This window comes from Hippopotamus amphibius, chromosome 17, assembly GCF_030028045.1.
Source record: "Hippopotamus amphibius kiboko isolate mHipAmp2 chromosome 17, mHipAmp2.hap2, whole genome shotgun sequence".
In the NCBI taxonomy this organism is placed as follows: Eukaryota; Metazoa; Chordata; class Mammalia; order Artiodactyla; family Hippopotamidae; genus Hippopotamus; species Hippopotamus amphibius.
Window position 1 is genome coordinate 41249969 of NC_080202.1, and position 10983 is coordinate 41260951.

A 10983-nucleotide genomic window follows, 5' to 3' on the forward strand; every position below is an offset into this window, starting at 1 on the left:
CCTGAGGTACTAAACAGCTGTGTGAACGGAGGAGGCCAATCGCTCCACCTATCTGGCCTCAGTTTCCTCATTTGCACACACACACACACAGAGAATGAGCATTACCGCCGGGGTCCTTTCCAGCTCTAACATTCTACGACCCACTCTGAGCACTATTTTATTTGATACGACGGTATCAAATCGTATCAAATACAATGACAGGATCAGAGGGGACAAGAAGAAAAAGATCTGGCGTGGCTCTATGGGAAAGAGAGGATCGCTATCTCTTCTTCCCCTTAAAATTCTTGTGGTTCTCATTAATCCCCTCTTCCTAAAAGCTGGCGCTTGTTTTTCCTCTTCGCCTTTTCCATCACTGCTGGCTACAAGTGTCTGCAAACGCCTTTTGCTCCACACAAGTTCTTTCCTCTCTGATCCGCCTGACCATCTTGCCAGATTCCTTTAGCCTCAGACCAGCTTTGGTGACACAACGACTCCCCTTCCGACGCTGCGTATCTACCCCCAACACCAGGAGCACTTTTTAACTCTTTATCCCTGGCTAGAAAAAGAGAACGCGCTGCATCCCACCGACACACGCACAAGCCCCGGCCTGGCAGGTCCTGATGAGGGATTCTTGAACCCCCGAGCCTGATGGAAATGTTCGTATTTGTTGTCTGGACTCCTTATAAGGCGCTGTTCCTTGAAGCCTGGCTAAAACCCCCCACCCCACCAGGCACCACCGGGCTCATCCCACCCCCAGGAGTCGCAGATACCTCTTTCGAAAAAAGGAGAAAAGCGAGGTGCCGGCGGGGGCTATTCGCAACTGCAACACGGAGGTGTGAGGGGGCCGACGGCAGCCCACCCGGACACACGCGCACGCACGGGCTCTGCCCTCCACCCCTGCCGCCGCGCCTCAGCCCCCCGCCTTCGCCCCCAGCGCGCGGCCCCCGCGCCCGCCCTCCCGGCCCGGGGAGCGATGGCGGCGGCGCGGCGCGGCCCTGCCGGCCTCCCTCCGCGGGCCCCACGCCCCGGGCTGGCCCCGCAACTCCTACCTCGCTCGGTCCCTCGGGCGCCAGCGGCTGCCTCGCGCCGGCTCGCTCGCTCGCTCGCTTGCTCGCTCGCCCGCTCCCTCCCTCGGCCGGGCCGCCGCGCGTAGTCGCCTGCGCTCGGTCCCGCCCGGGGTGACGGGTCCGGCCGCCGACTCTCCTCGCGCCGGGGCCCACGGGGGCGCGCGCGCCGCTCGCGCGCGGAGGCCCGGCCGCGCGCGCCGCCCGCAGGCTCGAGCGCGCCCCGCGCCAGCGCGCGCCGCTTCCTGGTTCCGCCCGGCGCGCGCTCGCGAGCCCCGTGGTCCCTCGCTGCCCCTTCGCGGCCGCTCTGGAGGGATCCGAGACCCCCCGCTCCGCGCGCTCTTGGGGCCGGGGCGGGGGGCGTGGAGGGGGGTGCTGGCGCCGCGCGCAGCCCCTCTTCGCGGAGCGGGGGCGGCTCTGCCGCTCGGCTCTCCCGGCCAGGGCCGCGGGCCGCGAGCACATGCTGCTTTGTTTGGGTAGGGTCGGCTGGCCCGACTGTCGTCGTCGTGTTGATTGCCGCCCCCCCCCCACCCACCCCGGCGGCCCGCCCACCTCCCTTCCCCCGGGCTGAGGCCCCCGTTCCTCGTCCAGTCCCTCCCAGGCCGAGGTCAGAAGTCCATCGCTGCCCCATCAATAATTATCCTGGGTTTGCTTCCTGGAGGGCGTTTCAGCTTGGGCTCCTGCGCTTACCACACAGACGGGCAAGAGGAAAGCCTGAAGGGACACAGCAGTTTACAACTGCCCCAAGCCGAATAGATCCATCCACTGTTCCAGAGTGAATCTATGGGGGACAGGGATGTCGCAGACCCTTTCCCTCTCTTGCTAGCTCCCACCAGTGGAGCTACGGGAGGGACTCTCTCCTCTATCCAGAGAAAGAATAAGCAGAATCAGCTCTGTAGGATCCAGAGGAAAGGAAGTCTCTGAGAGCCTTTTCCATGTAATGGGGAGGGGGTGCAGTGTCTGAGAAGGCAGCCTGAGTCACCCACTCTCCTCTCGCTACATCTCTGGAGCTGGCCAATGGTTTCCCTGGCAACCCTCCAAGGACCAGCACCAAAGCAAGGCATGTCAGATCTCTAGAAACCCAGCTGCAGGGGCAAAAGAAGGAGAAGGACCCCTCAGATGCACACAGAGGGTCCCTTCCCTACAGTCTGAAAATCTTCCTGTCCAGAAATGACCACGATCTGCAAGTCCTCACCTTCTCCCATAATCCTCCTTTGGCAGCTCTTCCCAGCAGCCTTCCCTTCACCTCCAGAATAACACCAGCCACAAAAATCTTTGTGTCTGCAGCTGATCACAAACTCTTTCTCCCCCACCCAGGCTACTGCTTTTATCCCACATTCTGGGCCAACACCTGGCACAGTGCTTTGCACCGAGTAGGTACTGGGAGCTTGGAGGCCAGAGCAGGAGGACAGGCTGGAGCAGGAAGCTGGACGGAAGCACCAGCCCTGAGCTCTCTGGCAACCCCTCTGACAGTTACTGTCCATGAGGTTTCAACACTTAGGCACACCACATTTCTCTTTCTTCTAAGATTTCATTCCTGCACACATGCCGTTCCTTCTGCCTGGAATGTCCTCCTGCCACTCGATGGCTGGCCTTCAGTGACAGTTGCTCCAGTCAGTACGAGCCTCACCCTCCCTGTTTCCAACTACACATTTATGCCCCTATTATGGCATCTCTCGTGCTGAAGGACAGCTTCTTGTTTACATGTCTCTCTACCCCCAATGGTACACAAGATCCCATTCACCTTCAAATGCTTCCACCCTGTGCCCAGCCCAGAGCAGACACTCAATAAATATTTGAGGAACAAACCCTACACTCTAGGAATAGAAATAGAAACCAGGAGGACTGCATAGTAATTAAAAGCACAGGATCTAGAACCAGACTCAGCATCAACTCCTTGAGCTGTGCGACCTGGAGCAAGTTTTCCTGCCTTGATGTCCTCTTTGTAATATAGTGCCGTAATAGGACCTACCTCAGAGCATTATTGTGGGAATTGAGTTAGTACATGTAAGGTGCTTCAAATGCTGTAAAGCACTATAGAGCTGTTTATTATTATTGTTTTTAGTGACAGCTAAGATTTATGCCCCTCTTCCTAGGACCGGTCAGGTCTAGGACTCCATCCAGCTGCCTTGGTCATCCGTGGCAGCAGGGTGCTAGTCTGAATGCTGGGAGGGCGGGGCAGCGACGTCTCTTTACTCTTGCATCTCATAGCACATCTCTGACTGACCACTAAACACCAAGCTAGATCTGGCTGGCTGTGTGCACAGACACCAAGGACGGAATGTTCTGGTGACTACCTCCACCAAATAAGAATGCTGTCAACCTGAAAGAGGAAGGAACATCCAACGCCTACCTTTCCCTACTTACAATTCAGGTAAGGTGAGACCCTACCTGACTCTCCTGGTTCTCCCAGGGCCTCAGAAACATAGTCCTCTAAGTTGAGGGGACACCCAACTGAGATTTGACATACAGGGAGTCCTAGAAAGAAAGAAACTGAATGGGAAGCTGGGATCCAGAAAGACCCTATGGAGAGCCCACATAGAAACCTGCCAGAGACATAGCTGCAGATGCAGAGGTGTCCACGGGTCAGAGAGTTGGAGTTATCTCTTAGCCCACCCTGGCCTGACCCAGGAGAGAGAAAGGCTTGAGGGAGAGCCTGAAAGTCTGGTGGGCAGCCCTGTCCAGGCATCCTGCCTGCTCTCCACCAGGACTGGCCCCAGCCTCCTCCCCTTGCTCGCATGCTCCAGCACGTGGCTTCCACAGAGAACAGCTCCCACGCTTCCCATCCTCCCTCAGCCCTGCCCAGCCACAGGGAGGCCATGAGGCTATTTTCTGGAAATGTAGTTGAAACCACAACCACGATCCCCTCTAGCCAGAGACCCACGCTCATGTGGCTTCTTTCTCCAGAACTCTCTGTACCTTGGGAATCAGGCTGGTCTTAATCACACAGCAGCCACAAAAGGACACCTGCGGGAACTTTCCTCCTTCCATGGGCGGGGGGTGCAGGGGTGGGGTGCTTCCTCCCTATTAAGTCAGTACAGGCCCCTGGAGCCTGGGACAGTCAGCAGACAGAAAGCAGAGACCCCTGCAATTCCAAGGCCCCAGAATGGAAGTTTGTCACAGCCAGTGGTTCATGGGGGGCTCTGTTGGTACCAGGGCTTATTTCTGCCAGAGTGCAGGCAGAAAAAAGAGTCGAGTTTCACAGTTACATCTGGTTCCAAATCCCAGCTCTGCCAATTTAGCAGTTGTGTGACCCTAGTCAAAGTACTTAACTTCTCTGAGGGCCTCAGTTTCCCTCACGTGTAACTCGTAGGAGATATGTTATGTTTGTAAATGTATAGACTCTTTCTGGGAGTACACACAAGACTGTAGTAACTGTAGTTGCCCCTGCAGAAGGGACCTGAGGGACAGGAAAGGAGAGAGACTAACTCTTCACCATATATCCTTTTAAATCTTCTGAGTTTTTGTATCACGTCCTGTGCTACCTGTTAAAACATTGGGAACATGAACATTTTTTTCAAAGGAAAAAGTGGAGAGATAGTGTTTGTGAAAGCACCATGCCTGGCTTGTGCAAGCCTCTTGATAAATGAGTATTCTTCTTTCCCGCAGCCCAATCCCAGCTAGCTTCCTGGGCCAGGAGGGAGCCGGCAGCAGGTGCGGTGGTTGGTATGTGGGATGTGGGTGATAGATGTGCAGGTCCTTGCAGACCTTGCCACCTGGAGATCTTACATGCTCCCTGTCTTGCTCCTGTGTGCCTCACCTGTGGGCTCCCTTCCAGCCAGAGTTAAGGGGATGGCTCTCGGGAAATCCTGTGGGCCCCACCTGCCTCCTGGGACAGGGTCATCATGCCCTTTCCATCCAGAGTCCTGGGGCAATGCTGTATTATCCAGAGAGGGTGGGGCTGACATAGATGAGGGAGCTGAGTGTCACTCCGGCCAGTAACTCGCTGGCTTGCCGGGTGGGTTAGGAACTCAAAAGTCAGCCCAGCGCCAGGCCAAGATGGGGCTAGTGCTGGCATGGGTGGGAAAGCAGGTCAGTAGGACCAGAGCAGGCAGAAGCCGGGGTCGCAGAGGAGAGAGGCTTCTAGGTGCTGTGAGTCAGGATGTGTGAAGGGTAACAGGGGTCTGTGCTAGAGAAAGGGAACTGCTGAACTGTCAGAGCTTGGGGAAGCCCTGTGCTGTTTTAGGGACCTTCATTAATCCAGCAAATATTTACGAAGCCACTATGACAAACCAGCCTGTGAGACGCAGCCTTTTAGACAACTAGTCAGAGCCCCAAGAAGTGGCCTGCAACAGGAAATTGAGGGGCTCCAGGAGAGCAGAGGAGAAAGCACCTGGCTCTAATGGCTAAGGTCCCTGAGCACCTACTTCCTATGTGCTCAGCTCTGTGAGTGAGTCTTCACAGCAATCCTGGGAGGTGAGTCTTGCTGCCCTCCTTTTACAAAAGAGGCCACTCAGCTCAGAGAGGCAGACTCATGTACCTGGAGTCACACAGCAGAGTCAGGTTTGCCTTCCAAAGAAGTAAAGTAGTTTAAAGTCACACAGCTGCTAAGTTGGCAAAGCTGGGATTTGGAACCAGATCTAACTCAGCTCTTTCTGCTGCCCACATTCTGGCAGAATCAAGCCCTGGCATCGACAGAGCTCCCCCGCCCCTCCCCCCCCCCCCCCCCCCCCCCACACCCTGGCTGTGAGAAACCTCCATTCTGAGGCCCTGGAGATCGGAGGCCTCTGCCTTCCTGTCTGTTGAGTGTCTGATGTCCAAAGCCTTTGTGTTTTCCTCTCTGCCACACTGACCCTATGAAAGATAAGGAGGATGTCACCAGGCGGCTAAGGGAGGAATGGCCTTCCAGGTAGATGCAATGGAGGCAGCAAAGGCTTGGAGTTGAGAGAGGCCAGTGCATTGGGGGAACTGCATGGCCGAAGAATGGAGTGCAGGGGAGGCTGGTGTTTGGGGTCCATCACAGCAGTGAACGATGACCAGTGAGGAGGGGTGGGGCATGGACCAGTTTTCATTTTGACTTTATATCCCCCACTGGCTTTTGGAGCTGGGGAGCTGATTTTGGAGGCTGGGAGCAGGCAGGGAAGATGTGGGTGGGTTTGTGCCTGCAGTAAACTGGGAACGATAGGAAACAGAGCTGGAGAGCAGGGAACCTCCTCGGTCATAACAAACAAAAGTGGCAGAGTGGTGGGGGATGGCGGGGAGAAGAGATGCACACCCCTCTCTCACATAAGGCCCAGAGGGCTTGAGGTCCACACTGGGCTGGCTAAGACACAAAAGATTTCCTGTTGGGCTGGAAGGAGGAGAAACTAGCTCAGCGGGCAGAGGGGCCTGGTAGTCACTGGGGATGAGGATGGGAGCCAGACCTGAAACCCAGGGCTGCTCAGGACAGTCACCAGGTCCATCAGCTGCCCAGCTTAGTGTCCATGGCCCACCTCTCCTCTCACCCGCCCGCCTCCGTCCCTACCCCTGCCGCGAGGAGGGTGGGCTCCTTTCTGCTCTCCTTACTAGGAAACATGTGCTCAGCCCAGAAGTTGCACCCCCTCCTCTTCCAGTCCTGCAGGCTTCTCTCCCAAGGCAGGTAGACAGGGCAGCTGGGCAAAGGAAGGTCGGTTTTCCCCTCCCACCCACCATGTCATTCCCGCACCCCTCCCCTCACCCTGTTCCCAGAAACAGAGGACAGTCACTGTGCCTCAGGCTGGAAGGCCTCATGTTCCCTTGGTGACTTCACTGTAAGCTGACTTCCCTGAAGAGTGGTAGAGCACAGGGGACAGGGGCAGGAAGGGCGGACAGGCTGCTCTGGGACCCAGCAGCTCCTTTCCCTCCCCCAAATTCACACCGAATTCCTCTCGGCGCATGTACACCCTCCCTGGTGCATGTACAGCCTCCCTGGCGCACGTACACCCTTGCTGGCACATGTACACCCTCCCTGGTGCATGTACAGCCTCCCTGGCGCACGTACACCCTTGCTGGCGCATGTACACCCTCCCTGACGCATGTACAGCCTCCCTGGCGCATGTACACCCTCCCTGGTGCACATATAGCCTCCCTGGCGCATGTACACCCTCCCTGGTGCACATACAGCCTCCCTGGCACATGTACACCCTCCCTGGCACACGTATAGCCTCCCTGGCGCACGTACAGCCTCCCTGGCGCATGTACAGCCTCCCTGGTGCATGTACACCCTCCCTAGATACCACTCTGTCTTCAGGGACGGGAATGAGCAGCATTGCCAGAAGGAGGAACCAGGGTGAGGAGATTCCGGGAGAGGCAGGGACACTGGTCTCGGGGGTGCAGTACATACTGGGCATGGGCCTGCGGCCCCCCTTCCAGGAGCCTTCAGGGTGCGGGCTGGAGAGGAGGTGGATGGCCCCCGAAGAGGCAGGGGAGGGGTGAAGCAGGATGTGTAAGAGCCCACGGGCTTTGGCTTTGGCTGTCCCCACTCTGCTGGGGCACAGAGATACTTCCTGGAACGCCTCCAGCTTTCTTGGGAAGGCTCTTCACCACCCTCCCACCTCCCACCTCCCCTCTGGCTCCAGCACAACAGGAACTCTCCTTGAAGAAGGGACTTGGAGCAGAGGAGACAAAGGCATCTCTGTACCATCTCCCCCACCACCCCCAGGGACGGTTAGGTCAAGGTGACCTCAGATCTGTTCTCCCCAAGGTAGGGACATCAGCAGGGCCTCCTTCACAGCTAACCTGGTTTTCAAGTGCTGACAACGGGATGTGGGATCATTTTTCCCTTCCCATATAACTCGAACCCACCTCCGTGTAACACGCAAGTCACACGACCTCATTCAACAGAGCAGGGGCAGGGCCCAGCGTGGCGATGGAGGTGCCACGCTTGGTGCCAGAAAACAAACAAGGGCTAGAGTGAAGACTACGGTGTGCGCTCAGGGGAGGGAAAGTTAAAAAAGGTTGTACAGAGATCCTGCCCACAGAGCTGGGCAACTTGGATCCTGGCGCCAGCTGTGCATTTACTGGCCAGACTGCTGTGAACAGGACTCTTTCCTGGACTAATCAAAGGGGAAAATTCTGGCTCTGCCTACCTTCAAGGTTGTTGTAAAGATCAACTGAGTTGAAGAGTTCAACCACGTGTGTCCACGAGTGTGCCAGGATCCAGTTCAGGATGCGTGCTTAGCGCGTGAACTGCACACTAGTGTCGGGAGTATTACGATTTCTATGAAAATGCGGCCAGTCTTCTTTGGGGGAATGTAATTCCTGTGAGAATCTTTTCTTTTAATCCTTCCTCATTCCCCATGTAATGCTGTGACTTGGAAATGAGGATGAGGGGCAGTTTAGGGGCGGCAGCCTGGGACCCCAGCTCAGTCTAGATGCAAGGAAGTTTCTAATCTTCCTGAACCCCCCTTTCCCTATGTCTCAGTTTTCTCCTCTATAGTCTGGGCCCGTAAAACCACCAGGGTGCTTTGCTTTGTGGTGGGAAATAGCAGAGACCAAACCAGGGGACCGAAAGCAAAAAGAAACCCCAAATTTGACATTTCCGGGTAGTTGTGTTACCCGGAGGCACGACCACAGTCACCTCTGCCCCCAACCCAACTCTGACACCCGCCCCTCCTCCACGCTCTTGGTTGGCCTTTGCCCATCCTGGGAAAGCTCCAAAGCTCCTCCTCTCCCACTGCATCTCAAAAGGAGAACAGAGGCACAAAGAAATGGAAAGCAACACAGACAGAATCAAACCGAGACCCAGACAGAGACCTAGAGAGAAAGAATTGAAAGGAAGAGAATCAAAAAGCAAGAAGAGGAAACATGCAACAAAGGATACCCCTACTCAGGGCCTCACAGAGAGGCCAAATGGGGAGAGATCCAGAGGTGCAGGGAAACAGCTGTTGCCGTTGGACACAAGGGGAGGAGGGGGGCATAGGAGGGCTCTGAAGGCACTGGGGCACACCCTTTTAGGCCAAGCCCTCCAGTTCTGTTCATGGGCACCCCAATGCTAGCTTTTTAGGACCCAGGAGGACCCACCCCCTAGCCAAGCCCAGTCCAATCCAGCCAGATGTTTGATGGGTGGGGCTGCCAGCTGGAGCAGCAGGCCCCGGGGAGGAGGCAGGAGAGGCTGCTGCCTGGAAGTGGGCAGGCAAGGCCCCCATTCTGAAGCTGGCACCCCGTCCCACCCTCTGCAGATGCCCAGATGTAACTGCATGGCAAGGGTCGTCCTCTGCCTTCCCGACGTGGCTCAGGGGACTTGGAAACTAAGGAATCCGCTTCCACTGACTGATTTAGCCACTTGCTCACGGTGAAAGGCTGGAGAGCACAGGTGCCGTGTCGGACACACCCACTGTGTGGCAATGGGTTTGGATCTGCCACTGACAATCCTCGTGACACTGACCGACCAAGTCATTTCCCCTCTCCAGCCTCTGTTTCCCCACTTGTAAAATCATGTGTAGGGTTGTTTCCAGCTCTGATATTTGGCTATCACTCCGGTTGACCCCCAGCTGGTGTCGGACCTTCCCCTGCCAAACCCATTGCACGGAGTAGGGGAAGGAGGGAGGGAGAGGCATTGTGCTTCCTCCTCCCTAGGGCAAGGGTCCCCCAATCCCTTGAACCCCTTTACAGTTTTCAATTCCTTTCGTTGTGATCCTGCCAACTGAGACTGTGACCACACATGGAAGTGTGTGTCGGGGGAGACAGTCCAGCTTCTGTGGCTTTAAACTTTGGGTTTTCTCTGAAGTAAAAGGATAAAAGTGGGGAAGTAGTGAGTAGTAAGAAGATTGGGGGGGGGAGACATGGGGGTGGGGGAGGGAATGGAGAGAAAAGGGCAGATCCAAGAAGGAATCAGGGAGGGAGGGAGAGGAGAATGATTGCCCCCAGGACACGAGGTCTTGGCCCAGCCAGCTGTGAGTGGGCAGCCAGACTGGCCCCTCCCTTGATGCTACCAATACCAGCTGCCAGGCAGAGGGGAGGCCCCAGAGGAGAGGGAAGCTGGGTAAAGGGAATGGAAGGCTTCCAGGGCAGCCTTGCCCAACTGCACAGGCCCCGTAGGGGGGCTCTCAGGGAGGTGACTGTGACCTAGGCAAGGCTCAAGGGGGGTGTTCCCTGCTCTGGCAAGGCCTATAGGCAGTCGTGAGCTTGTGAGGATCCAAGACACCCTTCCCTGGATTCTGTGAAGGTAGGACCAGCCTCGGATGTGACTGGGCTGGAGTGAATGGAGAGGCAGGACCACGTTTGCGCCACAGTCTGCGGACTAGGCCCTGTGCCCACTGTGGGACCCTAGGCAAGCCCCCTCCCCTCGCTGGACTCCACTTCTTATCTGCAAAATTTCGAGGGGCTGAAACATTTGCCTGCCAGGGTTCTTTCTTTTTTCTGCTGCTGCGGCGGAGTGCACAGTGGCGAGATTAATGGAAGGAGGGGCGGCAGGGCCCTCTAGCTGAGCTGGCTTCTCTGGAATCCCCAGTCTTTCCCCTCAATACGGCTTTGCCTCTGAGATCACAGAAGCTGTGTCCCCAACCCACACGTACACACACACACACACACACACGCACTCACACACATTAAACTTTTGAAATCTAGAGACTCAAGAGATGACAAACGCCAGGGCTGGAAGGCATCTCCGACTGGTCCAACTCTTCCCTCCTCCCTTTTCACAGATGAGAAAACTGAGGCCGTGCTTTGGGATTTCCAGAGCGCGGGATTTCCCAGCCCTCCCACTCCCATCCTCCAGCCAGTCCTGCGCCACTTGCCCAGCACGGTCCGCGGCCGCTCCGCGGGGCCGCCGGCGAGGGCCGGCTGGGACTCCCGGGGGACTCCGCCGTCGGGGCAGCCCCCGAGCTCGGCGCCGCCCCGCCTCGCCGCCTGGGGCCCGGCCGCCGCCGCCGCCGCCGCCGCCGTCGTCGTGCACCCGCCGGGGTAGCCAGCCACCGAGGGCGGAGGCAGGGAGGGAGCGAGCGAGGCTGGGAGGGGTGTTGGCGAGAGCTCGCGCGCTGTG

General features: G+C 57.1%; 1 protein-coding gene across 2 annotated transcripts in view; it reads right to left on the reverse strand.

Moving 5' to 3' along the window:
* The window catches only part of STAT5B (signal transducer and activator of transcription 5B), a 67929-nt gene extending 57037 nt beyond the window's left edge, over window positions 1-10892 (reverse strand). The window contains exon 1 of one of the 2 annotated variants that reach the window (XM_057715952.1): window positions 10739-10892. The gene's annotated coding sequence lies outside the window, so the exon portion shown is untranslated. Of the gene's footprint in view, window positions 1-1028; window positions 1197-10738 lie in introns of those variants that run through there. The other variant, XM_057715951.1, reaches the window with a different exon arrangement.
* Window positions 10893-10983: the final 91 nt, after the last annotated feature.